A 23446-nucleotide genomic window follows, 5' to 3' on the forward strand; every position below is an offset into this window, starting at 1 on the left:
GTCAGCATGTGCGCTGCTGGTTGCCTGTGTCTTGTAGCTTGGTTCGGCACTCTGCTCCCTCCTGCTGGCCTTTTAGCAGCTGAGCTCTTCTCTCGTCTTTAGAATGAGACAGTGTTCAGCTCAGGTGGGCAAGACACTGCCCTGCCGCCAGGTAAGCATTCACACCCTGCAGAAGGAGAAATCGCTACCGCTGCTCACTGATAGAGGTTGAGGAAAGGCAGCTCTCCCGTCGAGGACCGTGATGAATCCCAGAGTGTCCGAGAGAGGCTCCCGTTTTTTCCATCTAGAATCTCAGTCACTGGGAAGCGGCACAAAAACAGAAGGAATCGCCATGTAGGCAAAGCAAGGCAGAAGGAGGCACCAAGTCACTTACACGGCATGTGTTAGCCAGCAAGCTCTTGTGCGGCTGGCCAAAGGCCAAGACAGACAAAAGCCACTGCTCTGGTAAGACTCAGGATTCCAGGCAGAGACATGACCCATGACAGCTCATAGATACTGTGTGGTGGTGAACACTTCGTGACACAAATGTAGTCAGAAACAGTCCCTACGAGGTGTGGCCAAGCTGGGGTCTGCTTGACAAGAAGGGGTCCCTGTGCAAAGGCTGGGGTGAAACTGTATGCTCAGGAGACAGCTTCTCCCAAGGCACATTGGCAGTTGACAAGGACAACGTGGAGATGCTGTCACCTCAGGGATGTCACTGGTGTAGAATCTAGGTGGGGGAATCCCGACCCATCTGTAAGTTCATTTCATAATTCTGCTAGGGGAAAAAAAAATTGGAAGGACTGGTGTAGGGAACCAGCAGGTATTTTCAAAGTTTAAGACAAAGCAAAATCAATGTCCGATCAATAACCCTTGGTGTTGAGTCCAACGTCATCCTCTGAGAACCTTGTTGGTCCTATGGTCATTGGAGTGTGTGTGTATATAAACCTCCTAAATGGCATCGAGGAGCCTGAGGATCTAGCTTATCGGCAGAGTTCCTGCATAGGATTTATTCCTGAAGTCTCAGGTTCCATCTCCAACGCTGCATAAAGATACAAGAGTGTCAGCTCAGGCCTGAGATCCCAGCACTGGGAAGTGAAGGCAGGAGGATCAGAACTTCAAGGTCATCTTAGACAGTGTTTGAGGCCATCCTGGGCTACATGAGACCCTTGTCTCAATAAACACAATGTATTAAGCATTTTCAGATTGTTACAGAAAAGAATAAAACCTGCCTCTACGTGGAGTCGTGCCATCATCTCCTGTCTTTAAGAGTTAATCCACCTTGGGTAGTAGATCAGTATTTATCCCTGGCACACAAATGGACTTTGGGTGCCCATCCCACAATGAGAGATGTTCTCTCAGCCTGGACTCTTGGGGGAGGGCCTAGGCCCTGCTCTAGATGAAATGACAGACTCTGGAGATCCCCCATGGAGGGCCTCAACCTCCCTGCTGAAAGGAGTAGGGATTGGGGGAGGGGGAAGAGGGGTTGATGGGAGGGCATGGGAGGGGGGAGGGAGATGGAGAGGGACCTGGGATTGATATGTGAAGCAACCTTGTTTTTTCTTTCTTCTTCTTCTTCTTCTTCTTCTTCTTCTTCTTCTTCTTCTTCTTCTTCTTCTTCTTCTTCTTCTTCTTCTTCTTCTTCTTCTTCCTCTTCCTCTTCCTCTTCCTCTTCCTCTTGGGTTTCTCTGTGGCTTTGGAGGCTGTCCTGGAACTAACTCTTGTAGACCAGGCTAGTCTTGAACTCACAGAGATCTGCCTGCCTCTGCCTCCCAAGTGCTGGGATTAAAGGCATGCGGCGCAACCAACACCAGGCACAAACCTTGTTTGTAATTTAAATTTAAACATAAAGACATACAAACAAACAAAAAACCCACAAAACAGCAACAACAAAAAGAGTTAATCCAGCATGCTGGAGAGATGGTTAAGAACACTTGCTATTGTGGAGGAATGAGGGTCCCTGCACCCAGACCAGGCAGCTCACAACTCTGCCTGTAACTCCAACTTCAGGGGACCTAATACCCACTTTTGGCTTCTATGGGTCTACGTACACACAGACATACAAATAATTCTCAAGAGGAAAAGAGTTAACCCAGAGTCAGGCGTGATGCCAAAGGCCTTTGATTCCAGCACTCAGGAGGCTGATGCAGTTTAGATAACTTCAAATTCCAGTCCAGCCAGGTCTACACAGCCACTTCTGGGCAAGCCTGGGCTACATTGTGAGACCCTATCTCATACATACATACAAACAAACAATGGTTAATCCAACTGGGCAGGCCAAAATCGCTTGTCCAAGGATCCAACCCTCAGGAAGGCAGGTCCACCCTACACAATGCTAAGAGAAGAGAATAACCATCCCTTCAATGAGGCACTATACTTCTGTCCTGAACACCCCCTCCCTCTGCTGCCACTCGAGAGCTGTTGCAAGGCTCTGTGGGGTCTGCTCGCTTTTCTCAGTCCTGACTCTCAGAAACGCATAACCTTTTCTGTCTTCCTTTGGGATGCTGGCCAGGGTCTAAGTGTGCTTTCTCCCGGGGGCTTGGTGCTTCCTTACTGTTTCTCTCAAGCTCCCGTCTCTACCATGTGACTCATCTCCGGGCAGCCTTAACTCACATGCCACGGCTATGGCTTTCTCTTCCCTGTCCTCTTCCAGGCAGCTGCTGGGGTTTACAACGTGTTTCTCTTGTTGTTTTTTTTTTAATTCTAAACCCTAATCAAGTTGTCCTTAAGCTCCCTGCTATGAATCTGTTCCTAAATCATTTTATTAATGGAAATGGGAGCCCCAAGAAGGGACTGGGGCTTCTCTGCCATCGCTCTTGCACTAAGGAAGATAAACAACTCCCTCCCAGGGTGGCCCAGGAAAGTGACGATCAGAAATGACACCACTGGTTTGTTACCCTTGTCCAGAAGTTACAAGAGCCGTAATCACTGCATTCTGTCCTCAGAACTCCAGGACATGGGTAGTGTAGGCATTGTTATTTCATTTTATAGGTAAGGACACTGACTACAGAAGTTACCTGGTTTGCTCAATCTTACTCACTAAACAGAGTCTAGCTTCCAAGCTTCCTGGCCAAAACATTAAGCCTATAATTTCCTAATTAAATAATTGGTGCCCAAAGACTGGTTGATCAAGATACCTTCCAGTTACAAGGGAGTTAACCTCTACTCTTTAAAACTCAATACCATGAGCCACTGGGTGACTTACTTAGGATTTGTGTCGCCACGATGAAACACCATGGCCAAAAGCACCTTGGGGAGGGAAGGGTTTATTTCGCTCGCAGTTCCGTGTAACAGCTCATCGTCTAAAGCAGTGAGGGCTGGAACTCATGCAGGGCAGGGACCTGGAGACTGGAGCTGATGCAGAAGCCATGCTTACTGACTTGCTCACCATGGCTTGCTTATGGAACCCAAGACCGCCAGCCCAGGGATGGCACCACCCACAATAGGCTGGGCCCTCCCCCATTAATCACCAATTAAGAAAATGCTCAACAGCCAGATCTTATGGAGGCATTTTCTTAATTAAGATTCCCTCCTTTCAAGATCTCCCTAGTGTTGTGGGCTATTTGATCACACAGTGAAACTCCCACACCGTGTTAATAAAATTAACCTTGGACCAGGGGGCAGAGCCAGTGACTAGTTGACAGGAATTAGCCATAGAGAGGATGGAGGAGCCAGGAATATGGATACGGAGATGAACAGGAAGGAGCTGCGAGAGACTTCGAGATTCATGGTCTTTTTGGTTTGGGATGGATGGGGGAGACAGTCCCTTGCTGGATCTCCAGCAAAAAAAAAAAAAAAAAAGGAAGGCCAGCTGGTTGCTTCTTAGTTTCTGTGATCTAGGGGGGTTTTACCCCCAACATGTTACTCCCGAGTCTTTATCGGTAAACAGAACAACTTAGGTAAAACAAAACTCAAGCTTGCCACACTCTAGCTTGTATGTGTTAGTGTTCAGGCATCTGTACTGGCCTGTCCTTGGGGTTCTGACAGGATACACCCTCAGTTGCAGCCACTAAGAGCACCACCTGTGCACATTCACTAAGTTCCCTTTTAAAAGGACCCTGCCAACCTCCCATCCTTCTCTCTGTTTCTCTCCCTCCCTCTGTCTGTTTTCCTCTCTCTCTCTCTCTCTCTCTCTCTCTCTCTCTCTCTCTCTCTCTCTCTCTCTCTCTCTCTCTCTCTCTCTCTCTCTCTCTCTCTCTCCCTCTCCCCCCCTCTTACTTTTCTCCTTTCTCCTGCTGCTCCTGTCCCTGGGAGGCTGATCTCCTGTCCCGTCTGCTGCGCGGCCTGTGTCCGAGAACGTGCGGAGGGTGTCGGGGATTGACAACACAGAGACTCGTTCAACGATGTAAAGAAAACTTTAAGCAGGCTCCAAAAAGGTTCAAGAAAACTTCCTAAGAAAGGCTCCCACCAGAGAAGCTTCTGCTCTCTCCTCTATCCTGGCTGGTTCTGCTCTGACCCCAGAAACTGATCTGGGCGTGGCAGAAGAGGTGGTTAGTCTTTGGACAAGGTCGAGGTCGGGGTGGTTTCTGCGGGCAGGCCTTTTCCAGGAACTTAATGCCCCCAGGCATTGTATTGTTTTTAGTAAACATGTTTTTAGTAAACATTGTCTTACAGCTGCCTACTCCCAGGCAGAAGGGGAAGTGGGTCTCTGCTCAAGGTCTGGTGTTCCCACAATCTCCCTCTTCCCTTTCCCCTTTTTATGGTCCCTTTCCCTAATTAAAAACAACAACAACAGCAAAAACAAATCCTCTGCTTGAGCCCTGTCACATGGCATCTTTCTCTGGAGCACCGCTTTTCTTAAATTACAACAGTCTGAAGCTGACATGAAACTAGCCAGGACACTGGTCTAGGTTGACAATAGGAAAAGTGTAAAAACCTTTCTGCAGGTGTCGGTAATAGCCCCACAGGCCACTCAAGGTCAGGTGTTTGTCATCCAGTCTGAATAGGGGCTGAGGCTTGGGAGGGGGAGGACGGGTTCTGGGAGGCTGCAGGGAGGAAATCTGCGGCAGACAAACGCTATCTTGTTAAACAGATAAACTCTCCCAGGGAGCAGCTGCTGGAGGACTATTAGGTCACAGCCTGGGGCAGAAGCTGCTCCCAGGCTCAGCGTGGACCTTTGGCCTCTTTTCCTGGACTGGGCTCTTTCCTAGAATGCTCGTGAGGTGTCAGCATGCTTAAGTACTGCGTGGTGGGTATTCCTTGCCTTTCTGTGCTCTAACATAGTCAATGCGTATTTGACGGTCTAGACTGATGTCAGTATATGCTTCACAGGGGAGATGACTCGGCAGTTATGAGCACTTGTTGCTCTTGCAGAAGACCCAGCTTGGTTCCAGGACCGTGCCCAGGCTTATAACCTTGTGTGACTCCAGTTCCAGGGGATCCTGCTCCCCCTTCTGGCCTCCTTGGGCACCGGGTGAACAGACTAGCGTGCAGACAAAACACCCTTACTCGTAAGTAAAATAATACTAAATTTTTATTTAAAAAAAAAAACAAAAACGTTATGCCTTGCCACAGACTCACAATCCTTGAAATATGGACGTAGGAACTATCGAAAGACCTGTTGTGGAGAGATTCCACGAGAATGTAGCCTGGGAGACTGGCTTAGGATGTGAGAATTTATCACATCTTGCAGTTTTGGAGGAAGGGTTCTTGGGTTGAAAAAACGGTGACAATCAGAGATTACACACATCTCCTTTGTGCTTAGTCTAAAGTGGAGCTTTCTTTTAAAAAAAAAAAGTCAAATTCAATTGTTTAGCGGCAGTAACTGGAAGTGTCACTAGGTGGCACTATTGTTCCTGGTACTGTAGCGAACCAAGCCTTAAGGAACTTAAGAGTGCGGAGTGATGATGATGGCCGCTCTGCCTTTTAGAGCCTTGCTTGGTCCCGCTCGGAGTTCTTTAGAGAGGACGGGAAGTTCACGCATCCGTACATTCCAAATTTAGGCAGTGATTTCTGGGATTCGACTTTTACAGAAGCCCATGGAAAGTCCCTCCCTCCCTGCCTCTCCTTCCTTCCAGTCAGCCATCATTAATTCATGTATAAATATCTGTCCTCTGATCTTGCTCTCCCGAGTACCCGGGGCTTACAGACATCCCCTCACTCAGTTCCACTCCCTCGGTCACTGAGCATTTGAGCAGGACTCAATCATCATTATTGCTGCTATCGTCTCCATTTTAGAGAGGGGAAGACTAAGGCCGTTTGGCCTGCAGACATGCATAAAATGTACTAAGACAACACAAACAGCTTAGGAGACAGCTTTTTCCTATTGCTATTCCCCTCCCCTCCCCCCATCTCCTGGAAATCTCATCGGAACAATAGCAGGGAAATAAATGATCAACGAAGAAAAGACTGGACATGCTTGGCAAAAGGGGGCTAGAGATATTTTGTGGGTTGTGCATGGGTAGGTATGTTTAAATATGAAGGATCATTTTGACATATCTTCAGGAAGTTTCCCTAATCCCCCCTCCTGCTTCTGCTGTCTTGGGTTCTGGGGGTACAATGCTTTCCTTTCAGACCCCTCTTCCGAAGGAGCACGGCAAAGTCTGTTTCCTCCTGGACTTTGGTAGCTAGCACTGCAAAATCTGCCTGAATGAATGCTTTTCCTGCGTCCACTTTCTAATCGTCTCTGTGTAAACTGACTTTGGCTTACTTAAGAGACCGTGCTGACTATGCTCTCTCCGATTATCTTTTTCCACGTTTTGCTTGACGGTTCTCGTTTTTTGTGATAGTGAGGTGTTAAAGGCAATACAAAATCTGACCCTTCTCTCTGGAAATGGCTTAGCACCAGCATTTTAGGGCTGGGAGGTAGCTCAGTGGTGAAACATCTCGAGGCCCCTGGTTCAATCCCCCCACACACACTCACATACACACACTCATAAACACACTCATGCATGTGCACACACACTCATAACACTCACATATTGATACATGCACACTCATAGACACACTCACACATGTGCACACACACTCACACGCACACTCACACATACACTCAGACATGCACACACTCATACACATACTTATACACACTCATACGTGTGTATGCACAAACACTCATACACATACACTCTCAAGCACATACACTCATACATGCTCTCATGCACATACACATACATACATTCACACAAGCACCCTCTCTCACACATACACATACACACACTCATATGCACGCTCATACACATACTCACGCACATGCACGCACTCGTAGGCACGTGCGCTCACGTGCTCACACACACGCACACTCTACTTGTTTGTCTAGTACAGTGTCATAACTGCCAGGTCCCCTTGTTTGTCAGCGTGAAAGACAGCTGCTATTGAGCTACAGACGTGTAACACCCCAGGAGGCTGTCAAAGCTAGTTTCTAAAATCTGCTTGCTGGAGAATGAACACTTATTCCCTCCACAGCCCCATTGCTGGCCTTCATGCTGCTCAGTTACCTCAGCAACGCTAAGAAGGCAACCAGACATGTAACAAAGGCAGGCCATAGATCAAGTTTCCACCATAGACACGGTCTTTGAAATGTCTGTGACGTTCCTTGTCAACGGTGGGGCCTGTTTGCTCAAGGCATTTTGGGAGGACAAGCCCCACCTAACAGTCCAGTGCCCCCTACTCTCCCTTGGGATGACACAACCAGTTGTAGTAGAAGCATCTCCTACTCCAGGCTCTTCCTTGACCCCTGGGCTCTCCATCTTCTCAGTCTATCAGGAGATGGGACTGACCTGGCTACCCAACCCCAGAGCTGCTGCTGCTGAAATTGCCCTTGAGTTCTACACTTGAGTTGCAAAAAGAAAAAAAGTGTTTTCACACCCTTTGGGCCTATGCTAATTCTTTTTGTGTAGCTATAACCAGAGTTTCTGGGAGAACGACTCTAAGGAGAAAGGGCGTCTTTGGGGGTCACGGTTTCAGAGGGCTTGCTCTGCAGTTGCCTGGTCCTATACACTGGATAAGAACAGCGCAAGAAGGACGTTCACCGTGCGGTGGGTAGAAAGCCTTTGAGAGCCCTGAGAAGGGACTGGGAACCAAGCATCACCTTCAAATCCATGCCCCCGGTTGGCATACTTCCTCCAGCTACAAAATATCACATTCTAACGTTTCTAGAAACTTCCAAAATAGGCCACCACCAGCTGGGAGCCAAGCCCTCATCACAAGAGCCTGTGGGGGGGGGGGGCATTTACTATCTGAAAACCATGACAGAACCCAAACCCTGAATGTAAGAAAAGACAAGAATTTCTAAACACAGAGGCAAATGGGAAACAGTGCCTGCTTTTGTCTTCGTAAACAGAGCAATCTTAGAAAACCATTATGCCAGCCAATTTTAATCAGTGATTCCGAGAAACTCCTCCCAAACCCAAAAGGTTTGTTGTGTCTGACTCTCTCCCTTTCCCCATTTGTGTTAGTTCCTAACTAAAAGAGCGCTAGGGAGTTTTGTTTTGTTTTTTGCAACATACTTCTTAAACTGTACCATATTCGGATGATGCGTTCCGTTTTGTTTTGTTTTACCTTGCTCATGAGTCTGTTAAAAGTCAACGGGGTGGGGGGGGGTCTACAATCCCCTCTCTCCACAGAACATTAACCCAACAAGAACAGAAACTCCTTTCATCTCACGGGCTTGCCGACCGGAGCAGGCAAGGCGGACGCACTAGCTGTCTAGAAGTCCATGATGTCCTCTGCTGAGAGACAGAGAAGGAAGGGGAGGGAGGGAAGCAGACAGAGGAGGCAAAACCCCAAAAAAAAGAAGTCTAAGATGGGAAGAACAACAAATGGATCTGGGCCCTCGAGGCAGCAGGCTGGGGCCAGGGATGGATGGAGGGCATGTGGATGCAATCAGATTGTTGCAAAGAGGAAGCAGACCGAGCCGTTTGAAAGGAACCAACAATAAGCATTTCTAATACCCTCCACGGGTTATGAAGACTGGGAACGATAGCGTCCCTGCTGATCTCTTCGCTTAGATCTGTTCTCTTATCATATAGCTTCTGTCTTTACCTCTGCGTGTCCGTTACCTCCGCCGCTTTGCTTCTTGACTGGGACAGAATAGGGACAGACCACAGTTTTTTTTTTTTTTTTTTTTTTTGGTTTTTCGAGACAGGGTTTCTCTGTGGCTTTGGAGGCTGTCCTGGAACTCAGTCTTGTAGACCAGGCTGGCCTCGAACTCACAGAGATCCACCTGCCTCTGCCTCCCAAGTGCTGGGATTCAGACCACAGTTTTAAAACTCTTGGTGGCACAGTTCCCTTTGAAAAGATGCCATGGATTTAGAAAAGCCCCAACTTTCTTCACGGCTGGGCTGAACCGGAGGGGTGTGTGTAACAAAATGGATTTATCTCCTGATGGGTGACAAGAGGCGGCGTGCTTCGGGGATGTGGGGGCTGGCGGATGATGGCCGGGTGGACTAGGCCAGCAGACCAAGGCCATCTTCCCTCCTTTGGGCGACCTTGTGCTACCAAGGTCAGAAATGATACAATATATGGAAACCTGTGGCCACATGTTAAAACAGAGTCCAGTTAGAGTCCAGATGACACCGGAGTTACTACTGATGTACTATGAATGCTCTCTCTCTCTCTCCCTCCCTCCCTCTCCCTCTCTCTCCCCCTCCTCCCTCTGTGTGTGTGTGTGTGTGTGTGTGTGTGTGTGTGTGTGTATGTACCATAGCATAGCATGTGGAGGGCAGAGGGCAACTTGTGGGAATAAATTTTCTTCTACTATATGGGTCCAGCGGATCCAGCTCAGGTCATCAGATTTTTCAATGTAAAGTTTTGCAAGTTGTGCTTGCATTTCTCATGTAAAACACAAAAGATAAATTCCATAACCCACCCTACCCAAACAACATTTTTTCATAAGACCAGGTCAATTTGAAAGATGTTCTCTAGAGAAGTTCAACCCTTTCCATTAAGCAGTGAAATTGCACGCATCACCTCCGTTTGAGGGAAGGAAACACAGTAAGTCTATGCATTATGTTTAAGGGTGGACGTACGTGTGTGTTGTGTGTGTGTATGTGTGTGTGTGCATGCGCGCGCCAAATGGTTCTGCAACTCCTGTGCTGCATGGTTTTGGAACCCCTGATGGCAAATCCATGGAAAACACAGCAAGAATCTGGGGCCTGAACGCCACCTTCCTAACCCTGTCGTTGGGAAGCTCATGAGCTTGGTTGGGAAGATGTGGACTAAGGTTGGAGTGGCAGAGTTGGAAATAAACGAGCTGCACGACCTGAGATCTGCCTCTGTTCACCCCCAGGCAGCCAGAGCAAAGGGGAAAGGGGTCTGTTTAAGCTCACGATTCCAGGCTGCAGTTTGTTACGGCAGGAACTTGAAGAAGCTAATCACATGGTATCCACGGTCAACAGCAGAGAACAGTAAACTCATAGATGCTTAGTGCTTGGGTTAGCCCTCACTACTCATTCAGTCCAGGACCCCGAAGCAGAGATGCTGCCTCCCATTTCCAGGCTGGTCCTTGTCGCATCAGACAAGACAGTCCCCCCACAGACGTGTCCACGGGACAAACCGACGGAGACAGCCCCACTAAGACTTCCTTTCCAGGTGTTTCTAAGTTGTGCCTGGTTGGCGACCAAAACTAATCATCACACTTAAGCAAACTTGAGATGCAAAGCAGCAGGAAGTAGGAAGAAATGACGCAGGCCGTCACCCTAACAAAAGGGTATGAGCCCATGGGAGAGCCGCACAGCTCCTCCTGGTGGTGGTCTGCTGTGTGGAGGGGTTCAGAGCTGAGGGCGAACAAGGAGTCTCCGCAGACTGAGTACACCCAGGATCAACACCCAAGCTTCTCTTTGAAAGAGATGGAAAGTCAAAGTGACCTGTGTACACCTGGAGCTTACCCGTCATGCTGAGGTCACATGGGACAAGAATAGCTGTCACTAATTGGCATCTGACTTCTGGATGGTAGGGGGGGGTCGTTTGTAAGATCTATAGAGGATCTGTGATTGACTGGTACTTTGGGTTTGCTCAGCCCTTTGTCCCTTCTTGTCTTTGAGTCCTGCTCGCTCCGTCTCCTACTTATGTCAGTCAAGCCTGTGCAATGTTTAACCTAAGGCCTTCTTTCTTACTATCCCCTTTTTCCTTTCCTTTTAGATTTTTGTTGTTTCAATTGTGTGTGCGTGTGTGTGCACTCTTGCAAGTGGATCTGCAAGTACACACGCGTGTGCACACACACATGTGTGCATGTTCGTGTGGAGGCCACGGGACAACCTCGGGAGCTGCCCACCTTTTGTTTTTGAGACAAAATCTCCCACTGGCCTGAAAGTTGTCAAGTAGACTAGGCTGTTTGGCCAGTGACCCCCCTGGGATTCACCAGTCTTTAACTTCCCAGTGAGGTTACAAGGGTATGCAACCATGCTTAGACTTTTTTTTTTTTTAACATGGGCTCTGGGGATTGGAAGTGATCAGGCTCAGAGCATCCTTACCTGCTGAGCCATTTCGGGGACCCTCTTTTATCCTTTAAGCTTCCCTGACACACACACACACACTCTCTCTCTCTCTCTCTCTCTCTCTCTCTCTCTCTCTCTCTCTCTCTCTCTCTCTCTCTCTCTCCTTTTTTTCCTTTCTTGAATAACCATGGTGTCGTCTCTGGTTAGAATAACAGGCCTTATACTTTAAATGACATGCCAGTCACCTGGACATCATGTTTAGACGTAGCTTCTTTTTTAAAAAGCTGGTGTAGAGTGGGATCTAAGATGTGTTTCTGGCAGGTTCCCAGGAGAACCTGTAAAGGCTGTTTTGTGGACTTGGCTACATCTGGAGTTAGCTGAAACCCACGCGGCTGCGTAACCTGTGAGGAATTTCTTTTCTTAATTCAGTCATTTGAAGTGGGAAGACCCACGCTTAACCCAGACCTTCTGAGATGGGGGAGGTCCACCTTCAGTCTGGATCTCGCCTTCTGCTGGCGGTCTGTGTAAGGACACAGAAGGGAGCTGGTTCTCTCTGCCTGCTTATTCTCCTCTCCCTGGCAAGTCCATCCCTTATCCGGCGCTGGAACACGCTGTGGAACAGTCCTTTTCTGCACTATGAATGTGTATTACTCTCATCGGCTAATATAAAGGCTGGCGGCTGGACTGGAAGTTAGGCAGGAAAGCCAAACTGAGAATGATGGGAAGGAGGGCAGAGTCAGGAGAGGCGCCAGTCAGACACCCAGGAAAGCAAGACCAAGGCCAGGTAAAGCCACGAGCCATGTGGCAATGCATAGGTTATTAGAAATGAGTTAGTTTAAATGTAAGAGCTACTTAGCAATAAGCCTGGGCTATCGGCCGAGCATTAACAAACAATATAAGCCTCTTTGCGGTTATTTGAGACCGGGTAGTTGGGACAAAAAGCACCATTTACAGGAGCACACTTCTGAAGACCAGTTGAGACGTCCAGCCTCATGGATTGAACAACTACTGGATGTGTGGACTTTCCATTGGTAAGCAGCCCTTATTGGACTGGGACACAGCCTGTAAGTCATTCTAATAAATCACTAGAATGATTTATTACATTCTATCAATTCTGTTTTTCTAGATAAACTTGGCTAATCCAGAACCCAGTGCTTCTGGTCCATGGACCACGGATTCAGCAAAACTATCTCTAGAGCTTCCTAGAGTCAGGATTTTGATGGTTGTATCCTCAGGGTGTCATTTGTCATATGTCATATCTCTTTGTCCCCTCTGAATCAGTCATTAGATCTGTGTTGAGTAGAGGCAGGCTTCTTTTTTGTAAATTTTTTTTATTCTCCCACTAGGATGTACAGTTAAGCAGTCTGAAAGCTTTTCACCAATATCCTTGGAGCTCTTGCAATTCTTTGCAATTGTTCATTTGATGCAACATTTAGGCCCAGGATTTAGGGACACAGTTTGGTTGCTGAGCATTTGTTTAGCATATGTGCAAGCCACTGAGTTTGAGCTCCGGTACTTTAAAAAAGAAAGACAGCCAAAACTAAAAGTAAAAATTTGAGTTCAAATTTATGACGATTATACTCCACATAAATAATTTTTAGGTTAATGAGAAAATATGCTTAGTGATTGTAACATTAGAAGACAGGTCAGCATGACCTGGGAGAAGGCTTATAATGGCTAGAAGACAAAAGCAGATGTTGCTATAAGTTTTACTGGGGTTGAAGGAGGAGTCCTTGGGCAGGGGATAGGAACAAGGGAGTGCTCAGTGCTGTATGTGGGGGCAGAAGTTGCGGAGGCCAACTGTAGACAGTAATTCTCCTAGGTCTTCACCAGAGTACTTGGCAAGCCTGTGAAAGATTGGGCCATGCTATGCTTCCCTCCCCACCCCCCAAAATCAGACTCTGTGGAGAAAAACCTGCACTGTGCTTGGCAAATGTTTCTTAGAAGATGTCCTAAAGAATATTTAGAAACCACTGACTCACATCCATCCTACACAGTGTTCCGGTCTGCAGCGAATGAGCTCATTCGCTGGTGGAGTCATTAACACACCCGAGAGAACTAAGCACTTTGGAGGCGTTTGGTGTAAGCGGCACAATTAACACTGCGATTGCGTTGCGCTTTCAGGTTAATGATACTAATGGTCAAGCTCTGAAGAAATTGGATCTTGAGCAAGAAAACAATGGAAACAGAATTGCAAAGGATTTCTAAGTTTCAGTATTTCGCTTTCTGTCGTAAACACAGGCCGAGGAGGAAGAGGAAGGAGGGTGGGATGGAATGACAGGAGCATATGAACCCTGTGAACCCAGAGGTTGGAGCTAGGACACCCATGCGTGAAGCCTGGATTTCTGATCTCGTAGCCCTGGCTATCTCAGGTGGTCTGCATCAAACCATGGCTTGGGTGTGATATCATCTTTATGCAGGCTTTGGTCGTTCAGAAGACACCCATTGCTTTTAAGGGTTTAATGGAAACATCCTGCTTAGAATTTGACCTATTTCTTCTTTCTAGCTACACGTGCCCCCTCATACTCCCAGTGTAGATTTGCTCTTGGCTCTGGCATTGACTCATCCTTGGCTACAGTATAGACTTGTCCTTGGCTCTACTGTAGACTCATCTTCAGTTCCAGTGTAGAATCTTCCTGAGCTCTGGCATAGACTGCTCAGCTCCAGTGTAGAATTGTCCTGAGCTCTGGCATAGGCTTGTCCTCAGCTCCAGTGTAGACTCATCCTCAGCTCTGGCATAGACTTCTCGGCTCCAGTGTAGACTTGTCTTCGGCTCCAGAACTCACTACTTTCTTCCCACCTAGCCTATCATGAGTACCTGCCGCAACATGCATGTGGAGACCAGAGGACAGCTTTCAGAAGTTGGTTCTCTTCTCCACAGTATCAGTTCCAGGAATAAATTTAGGCTTAGCAGCAAGCTTCTTTACCTGCTGACCATATCACTGGTCCTTAAAAATTTTAAGCCTAATTTTTTTAAAGATTTATTTATTATGTATATAGCGTTCTGCCTGCAGGTGAGAAGAGGGCACCAGGTCTCATTACAGATGGTTGTGAGCCATCATGTGGTTGCTGGGAGTTGAACTCAGAACCTCTGGAAGAGCAGTCAGTGCTCTTAACCTCTGAGCCATCTCTCCAGCCCCCTAAGCCTAATTTTTATCAGCAGAAAATATTAGTTCATTCTCAGAGGGGTCCTATGGATATTGGCTGTTGTAATCCATAGGAAGTGTGTCACTTCATGTCTGGACTCTTACAAGTGTTCAAGATTCACTCATTTTTCTTCAAGGTATGCTGACGAATATTCTGTCTTGTAACACTTTGTTATCATTGACTATGTAGTCATTTTTTTAGTCTTTTTTAAAATTTAAATTAGAAGCAAGGTAGCTTCACGTGTCAATCCTGGCTCCCTCTCCCTCTCCTCCCATGCCCTCCTATGCCCTCCCACCAGCCCCCCATCCTTTCTTCCCCCAGTCCCCACTCCTTTCCCCAGGGAGGATGAGGCCCTCCATGGGGGATCTCCAGAGTCTGTCATTTCATCCAGGACAGGGCCTAGGCCCTCCCACAGGAGTCCAGGCTGAGAGAGCATCCCTCACTGTGGGATGGGCACCCAAAGTCCATTTGTGTGCCAGGGATAAATACTGATCTACTACCCAAGGCCCCATAGATTGTCTAGGCCTCCTCACTGACACCCACATTCAGAAGGTCTGGATCAGTCCCATGCTGGATTCACAGCCATCAGTCTGGGGTTCAAGAGCTCCCCCTTGATCAGGTCAGCTGTTTCTGTGGGTGAAACAAGCCCAGTCTTGACCCCTATGCTCATCAGCCCTCCCTCTCTGTCACTGGGTTCCTTGAGTTCAGCTCAGTGTTTAGCTGTGGGTGTCTGCCTCTGCTTCCATCAGTCATTGGTTGAAGGTTCTGTTTCCCAGACTATGAAGTCATTTTTTTTTATTTAAACAATGTGTTGAGGGATAAGACCAAGGTGATGAGAGAAAACGAATTACTCAGTCAACGAACTAAATCAACCCTCTCCCTGCCTCTCCGTGTCATTTAGACAAGTGAGCTTTTTACTTGTGATATACATAGACATGGAACACATGAATGGATGGGTAGATATTCAAGGATGATCTTGCAGCGACTGCCCTCATGCCCAAGCGTAACTGACCATGTGTCACCGCTGTGGAGCAAGACTGTCCTCCGTATAGCACAGTCCCACTTGACTGGTTCCTGTGTGCTCACCGGGTCCCTGCAGCCGCTTGTAAGATAGCCACTCAGAGACTTAGTATATGTTTATAATTGTTTAATCAGTGGCTTAGGCTTATTACTGGGTAGCTCTCTCTTATAAATTAACCCATTTCTGGCATACAAACAGACTTTGGCTGCCCATCCCACAATGAGGGATGCTCTCTCAGCCTGGACTCTTGGGGGGAGGGCCTAGGCCCTGCCCTGGATGAAATGACAGACTCTGAAGACCCACCATGGAGGGCCTCACCTTCCCTGGGGTTTGGAGTGGAGATTGGGTGGGGGACTAGTGGGGACCTGGTGGGGAGGGTGGGTGGGGGAGGAGGGAGAGGAAGCTGGGATTGACATGTAAAGCAAGCTTGTTTCTAACTTAAATTTAAAAAAGGAAGAAAGAAAAAAATTAACCCATTTCTACTAATCTGTGTATCACCACATGGCTGTGACTTACCGGTGATGTCTCGGCGTCTTGCCTCTCCGGCAGCTGCATGGCCTTTCCTTCAACCGCCCCCACCCCCCCACCTCTATCTCTTTCTCTGTTTGGATTTCCCATCTGGTTTTACTCTGCTTAGCCACTGGCGGAAACAGCTTTACCCATCAACCAATAAAAGCAACACGCATTCGCAGCACACAGGAGGACACTCCACATCACACTACCTGATATTAAGAGCTGCGGCGTCATGTAGTCGCAAGGACATTTCAGAATGTCTTGCTGCTCTGTGTTTGTGTGCGTAAAAGGGGAAATACACTGGGGTTTGGAGCAGAAGCCCTTATTCTCAGTACTCTGGAGAAGACAAGTGGATTTGAGGCAAGTCTACATAGCCCACATAGCATAGTCTTCATAGGAGGTTCAGGCCAAGCAGCCAGGATTACACAGTGAGACCATGTCAAAAAGAAAAAAAAGAAGTCACAAGGCACAGGAATAAATGCTTCATACAGAGTAGCGAGCTTTTGTCTGTTTGTTTATTGGTGCTGGGGATGGAACCAGAAGGCCTTGTGCCCTACAGATGGACATCATCCCAGCTCCCATGCTGCAAACTTTACAATTTCATTCATAAAGTAATAAATAGGACCAGAGATGTAGATCTGTTGGTAGAGTGCTTGCCCTGTGTGTAGGAAGCCCGAGGTTCCGTCCCCAACACAAACTGTACTGGAAGGGGTTGGTGGGTGGGGAGTTTGGGGGTGGGGTAGTTGGGAAAAGGGATGGGGGTGTCTCTAATAGGGTGTGCTGTGCACCTTCTCAATAGTTCATTTAACAGAATGTCCTGAGACCTGGCTTTGAAATGTCCCACCTCACCCTCTTCAAAAGCCCCTGAAAATAAAATATGGAACGTTAAGTTGGGAGGACAAATTCTTCAGAATAGCAAAGCCCATGTCCTCCCCACTCTTTTTTTTTTTAAAGAGGGGTTTCACTACGGAACCTTGGCTGGCCTTGAACTCACAGAGTCCCACCAGCCTTTCCCTCCTGAGTGCTGAGGTTAGAGACGTGAGCCACCACCTCCAGCATGTAGAACCTGTATGAACTTGTATCTTTTTTTAAAGATTTATTTATTTTATATATATATATGTATATATATGTATATATATGTGTGTGTGTGTGCTCTATCTGCATATAGAAGGGCTCTATCTGCATATATAGCTTTATGTGAGAAACAGGCACCAGATCTCATTACAGATGGTTGTGAGCCAATATGTGGTTACTGGGAATCAAACTCAGAACCTCTGGAAGAGCAACCAGTGCTCTTAACCTCTGAGCCATCTCTCCAGCCCATAAACTTGTATCTTTAGTGCTGTTCTTCTAGGGGACCCTGACACTTGTTGTGTCTCAGCTGTCTGATGGTGTACACATTTTCTTTGGTGTCTGCCTGGAGGTGACATGCTGTGAGTGCGAGCACGTGTGTACACATGTGTACTGGGGCTAGAAGCTCTAGCATCAGGTATCAATTTTTGATCGCCCTCCACCTTGATTGTTTGCTTATTTTTGAGACTGGGTGTTTCGCTCTTCAATTTGGCCAGTGAGCTTCAGGGAACTATGTGTCTCTGCCCCTCCCTCCAGGGCTAGGGTCTCAGGTGACAGCCACCATGATAAGCTTTCTACTTGGGTTCTGGGGGTGTGCACTCGGGTCTGTATGCCTGGGCGGACGGTATTTTACAGAACGGGCCATCTGGTCAACCTGAGATAAGAGCTCGTTAGTGGCTTTTTACTAGGAAGGGACAGTCCTGTCACCGCTGTGTTGCTAGACATTTCTTAGCTCCTAACTGATGGGTTTGGTCATCTGAAACTAATTTTTTTTTTTTACTCAATAAATGAAGACATTTCAGGATGTGTGATGCTCATGCTGTATATTTTTCTCCTTAGGCAGCTGTCTCCTAAAAAAGAAAGAAAGAAAGAAAGAAAGAAAGAAAGAAAGAAAGAAAGAAAGAAAGAAAATATTCCAAATGACCTATAACAGCAGTCTAAACCATTTGAAAGTCCTGCTTGGCATGAATAATAAATAATAATAAATGGCCACGACAGCCTGGCTTGAGCTCCTTTAGAGTGTGCTTCTCCTCCACGCCCCCATCTTCCTCTGTTTTAATAGACACTTGTACTGTAGGTGTTCATGCTTGCCTCCTCAAATATAATTACAAGTCCAGGCTCCAAAGCCTTCATCTCTTGCCTGTTTCCTAGTTCCTTTACCAGCTACTGTTGGATTAACAGCCTGAAATGTCTATGGCATGGTTGCTTAGTATCGTGTGTGTGTGTGTGTGTGTGTGTGTGTGTGTGTGTGTGTGTGTGTGTGTATGTGTATGTGTATGTGTGTGTATGTGTGTGTTTGTGTATGTGTATGTGTATGTGTGTGTATGTGTGTGTTTGTGTGTGTGTATGTATGTATGTGTGTGTGTGTGTGAGAGAGAGAGAGAGAGAAAGAGAAAGAGAAAGAGATACAGAGAGAGAGAGAGAGGGGGGGGGGATGCATGTGCATGCCTGTGTGTTTACATCCAACTTTTGGATATATAGAGGTAGGCAGAGATTTTTGTCAGGAAGCAATGCGTGTCAGAGAATGTATTATCGCTTTTTTAAAAAATTATTTTAAATTTTTACTTATTTACTTGCTGCGGCTCATATTTGAAGGACAAGTGTGATGGGGGTGAGGCAGTCGTGACTCCAGGTAAATACTCATTGCTAGTTCTGCTTCTACACTTTGGACACCCGGTGAGAACCACTCCTGCGATTGAGTGGTTCTCAGTTACACCTAACACCGTCCACCTGACACCGTCCACCATGGCGCTAAATGAAGTTTGTATAGGTTGCTTCTGAAGGCTTTGTATCCATGTCCCAGCTCTTTGACCACATCACCAGGTCAGGGCTGCTGTCTGTAGGGGGTCTGGGCAAGTTTTTGCCATCGCCGACTCCAGACTCCTGAAGGCTGTTTCTCATCTCGGCCTTTCACAGTGTACCTGAAAGGGATTACACTGAAACAGTCTCATCCCCTACAGGCAACAGCAGCAGTAGACGGGACGGGATGCAGGAGGTATCCCCATGAAGTTATCTTGTCCCTCTACAGCATCCATTCAGGATTTGCTTCCCTGGGGTCTCTATGCTCAAGCTCTGCAATCTCCCTGCTTTTATTCTTTCTTTTTTAAAAAAAAAGATTTATTTTTATTTTATTTCTGTGTATAAAAAAAAAGCATTTCGTCTGTATGTAGATCTGTGTACCACATGCATACGGTGCTTACAGAGGCCAGGAGAGGGTGTCAGATCCTCTGGGTTTGGAGTTACAGATGTGAGCCACCGTGTGGGTGCTGGGAACCGAACCCAGGTCGGTCTTCTGCAAGAGCAGCAATTGCTCTGCAACATTGAGCATCTCTCCAGGCCCCTCTCTGCATTTGGTCTTAAATGTCAAATAAGCAGTAACGCTCTGAGACATGAGACACACATTCCTGTGACTCTGCAGAGCTACAGGCTGGTACTAAGGAAAGGTGGTGGCAACTAAAACAGGAGGGAAAAGGAGAACTTAGACAAAAAGGAAAAAAGAAAAAAAGTCAAGATCCGTCTCTAACTCATTTCTCCGTTCCACCTTGTTAAGTTTCCTCTTGATCTCTAGAGCATGCCAAAAGTTCAAGCATAAATAAACCATAGAGAGAGGCCTTAGAAAAAGCCTTCTTCAAAAGAGATGTAGTAAATCTAAGATCTTTTGCATAATGGATTTTGAAAAGAACACGGTGAGCTCAGACGATAAGAGGCGGTGAGAGGTGTTCTTTAAGGGATGAAACAGATTGAAACACATTTGCCCCCTTCTGCTTAAGCAACCTAGCTCTGCGTGACTTTTTATTTTAACAATAAAAGGACCCGAGAGATGGTGGGTAAACTTGACAACCCGAGTTCCATCCAGGATCCATATGGAGAGAACATACTTCTACAGGTTGTCCTCTGACTTCTACCTGTAAACACCCACATAGACACACTCTCTCCTCTCTGTCTGTCTGTCTGTCTCTCTCTCACACACATACACACACAAACACACATAGAAGTAAAAATAGAGTAAGAAAATGATAATAAGAAAAACAACAATAAAGCCATGAAAACAAAGCTTTAGTGTTCAAGGCCAGGACAGTGGTTGCCTCTGTTGTGTATTTATCCAGAGTGGCACAGGAAGTCTGCTGGGTGCCTGGTCTGTGTAGAGGTCAAGGCCTGGTATGCAGCGTTTGCAGGTGTGAAGATCTGAGCTGAACGCTGTGACTCAGAACACTACTACATGCAAGTTACACTTCAACAAATAAGACTTGAACATCAGTGAAGGGTCTACTGACCTCCGTTTTTTAAGGGGTCCGTTTCTAGTTACCCTGAGGTGGTGCTGTAAGCCACTCAGCAGTCCTTGGGACAAATCGATGTTCTTGGGACAAATTGATGAACCGTCCCATGGGGCCTGTGCTTCATAGCCACCAATGGATCTGAAGTGTGTCTGGTCACCCGGCAGTGACTGCTTTTGAACGTGGGTGTTTGCTCCAGTGCATCTGGGACTCCTCAGTATTAGCAAATGAAACAATGAAATCTAAATTGGTTGAAACTGTAGGTGTATTTAGAAATAATCCAGATACCAGAAGATACAGCAGCCAGTTGTTAGACTAGGGCTCCTGAGGACCTGACTTCACATCATCCAGGGTAGCACACGCCTGTAATCCCAGCTCTCAGGAGACAGAGGCAGGAGGATCATAGGCAGCTTAGGTTGCATAATGCTGCCTCAAAAAATAGGGACAGGAGTGTGTCTCGGTGTCACAATGCTTGCTGAGGAATTCTAATTCATCCCCAGTTTGAGAGAAAGATACTTGACTTCCCATCTTCCCGTTTTGGCTGTGTTGCCAGCTTGCTCAATCATTTGGTCCAAGCCACTTGAATATTCCAGACACAATTTTCTTTTCCTTCCTTCCTTCCCTCCTTCCTTCCCTTCTTTCCTTCCTTCTCCCCTCTCTTTCTTCCTTTTTTTGGGGGGTGTGTGATTTTCAAGACAGTGTTTCTCTGTATATCCCTGACTGTTCTGGAACTCACTTTGTAGACCAGTCTGGCCTCAAAATGGGAGATCCACCTGCCTCTGTCTCCCAAGAACTGGGATTAAAGGTGAGCACCTCCACACCCGGCTGACCTCAGTTTTCTTATGAAGTTCTCAACTTGCACATTGTGAGATGTTAACATTTTGAACTGGATCAACTCATAAGAATGTATCAGACATTTGGGTGATGTAATCTTTTTTTTTAAAGAAAAACAAGAAATATAAATTGTAGGGAGAGATCACTTACCTGCAGCTGACCACTTGGGGCATGGTCACGGGTCTGTGGGAGGATTGAGGGATAAGAGACAGTAGAGAAGGGGGCACTTTCTCTCTTGGATCCTGGCCGAGTCTCAGAGACCATAGAGCGCTGACCTGACTTCTAATGTAAGTGATTGTTCTAAGTAAATATCTTAGACCTCCCCTTCCCAATATTTGTTATGTGGATCAGTTCTATCTTCAACAAATGGTTTCTGGGTGGTAGTTGTGCAATCTTTAATCTCAGCAATAGGGAGGCAGAGGCAGGCAGATCTCTGTGAGTTCAAGGCCAGCCTGGTCTACAGAGAAACCCTGTCTTGAAAAAAAACAAAACAAAAGAAAGAAAAAAGAAAAAATGTAGATGGTTGAAACAACCCAAGTAGAAAAAAAAAAGACATTGTTATGGTCTGAATCTGAACCCTCTGCCACAGACTTATGTCTTGTTTCTTGGTGGGTGGCACTATTGGATAGGGGGTGAGTCTATCTGGGAGAAGTGGGCACTGAGTATGGGTCTCACTATGTAGCGCTGGCTGTCCTAGAACTCACTCTGTAGACCAGGCTACCCTTGAACTTGCAGAGATCTGCCTGCCTCTGTCTCCCAAGTGCTGGTTACGAAATCTTCAGGAGATGTGACTTAGCTGAGAGAAATGGGTTGGTTGAGGGAAGGTCTTGGAGGTTACGGCCAACCCTACTTCTGGCCTGAGCTCTCTGATTCCTGATTTGTGGAGACATGAGGTAGCCACACCACAATTCATTCGACTGATTCCCAAATAAGCATGCTTGGAGGTGACTTCTAAGACACTATTATAATTAATTCTTAGTGAGCATCTCTGTGCTTACAAGGAGGTATACTTTTGCAGTTACATCCCGTTTATAAGTCACAGTAGAACTAGTGGATCAAACAATAAGTGTATTTTAAATTTTTGGTAGCATTTGTTTAATTATCCCTCTGTGTTGGCGCAATACAGCCGAGAGTCATCTCACAAGGAAGCCTCGGTTGAGGAATTGCCTTGCTCAGATTGGCTTGTGGACATTTCTGTGAGGGACTGTCTTGACTGTTTGATGATGCTGAAGGGTGGTCCCATTCCTAGGCAGGTGGTCCTGGGCTGTCCAAGAAAGCAGGCTAAGCATGGGTCTGTGAGTGAGCCAGAGAGTGAAGCAGCCAAGCGTGATTTCTCTATGGTTCCTGCCTTGAGTTCCTGCCCTCATGATGATGAACCGTCATCATCACTGTGACCTGCAAGTATAATCCAACTTGGTTCTTTTTTTTTTTTTTGAAAGGCTCTCTCTATTTTTTTTTTTACTACTGAACAAACCATTCCCAACTTAAATATGACCAAATCTCCAGGTTAAAAATGTTGAACTCCATCCTGCAGCATAGCTTGTGTTGACTGCGATTCAGTGCAAACTCTCAATTCTTGCCATTGATTGTGTGAATCCTTATGGGCCCAGCTTGGTTCTCCTCCAGTGTCTTCTCTTGGAGTTGTACCTGGCTTCGTTACCAGTTTTCATCCGAATCCACTGAGGAATAGGGCGATTTTGCTTATGTTTCTTGGCTAGGAATCACGTGACTCTGAAAGTCTTGTGAGAAAACATGGTGAGACACTGACTCAGGTGTACAATACACGATGGTGGAGCCCAACTTGGTTGTGACTGTAGTGGTTTATCACAGCAACAACGAACTCAAACTAGAATACATTCCAAAGAGCTTGTCGGTGTAGCATCCTACATCCTGTATCAACAGCTTTATTTTCTTCCCCTCTTGCCAATGCTGGGCATAATCAACCTTTTATGTTTCTTGTCAATAACAGATCAGTCACTGGGGAAGGGTGGGTCTTAGGATCACAACTAAATGATGTAAGACTCAGTTCTTACTGTATCCCCTTGCATCTTGGCCTGACAGAGCAGTTCCTCTCATCCTTATCCGCCCAGTGCTTTCAATATGGGTTCATCAGCTTTGTCCCAGGATAAAGCTTGGATCTTTAACAATTAACCAGCTTGCTTCTGTGACTCAAGAAAATCACAATGCGCCTTAGCATTTGCTCTGTGTTTTAGAACTGCTGTTCTTTTTAA

The 23446-nt window shown here is 46.7% G+C and overlaps 1 long non-coding RNA gene and 1 pseudogene across 6 annotated transcripts; one reads left to right on the forward strand and one right to left on the reverse strand.

The window, feature by feature from the left end:
- Positions 1-4266: 4266 nt before the first annotated feature.
- LOC110343231 lies at positions 4267-18097 on the forward strand. Of its 6 annotated transcripts, none has more exons than XR_005879714.1 (4): positions 4267-4324; positions 5012-5167; positions 5251-5429; positions 17947-18097. It is a non-coding gene; the product is annotated as an uncharacterized LOC110343231 (long non-coding RNA). The 6 variants fall into 6 exon arrangements; XR_005879713.1 differs by having other exon boundaries at positions 4302-4355; XR_005879717.1 differs by lacking the exon at positions 4267-4324 and adding an exon at positions 4337-4355 and having other exon boundaries at positions 5026-5167.
- A 4716-nt stretch (positions 18098-22813) lies between these two features.
- On the reverse strand, positions 22814-22969 carry LOC106022173 (annotated as a pseudogene).
- Between the last annotated feature and the right edge of the window lie 477 nt (positions 22970-23446).

The sequence above is a fragment of the Mesocricetus auratus genome, unplaced genomic scaffold, assembly GCF_017639785.1.
Source record: "Mesocricetus auratus isolate SY011 unplaced genomic scaffold, BCM_Maur_2.0 Super-Scaffold_100010, whole genome shotgun sequence".
In the NCBI taxonomy this organism is placed as follows: domain Eukaryota; kingdom Metazoa; phylum Chordata; class Mammalia; order Rodentia; family Cricetidae; genus Mesocricetus; species Mesocricetus auratus.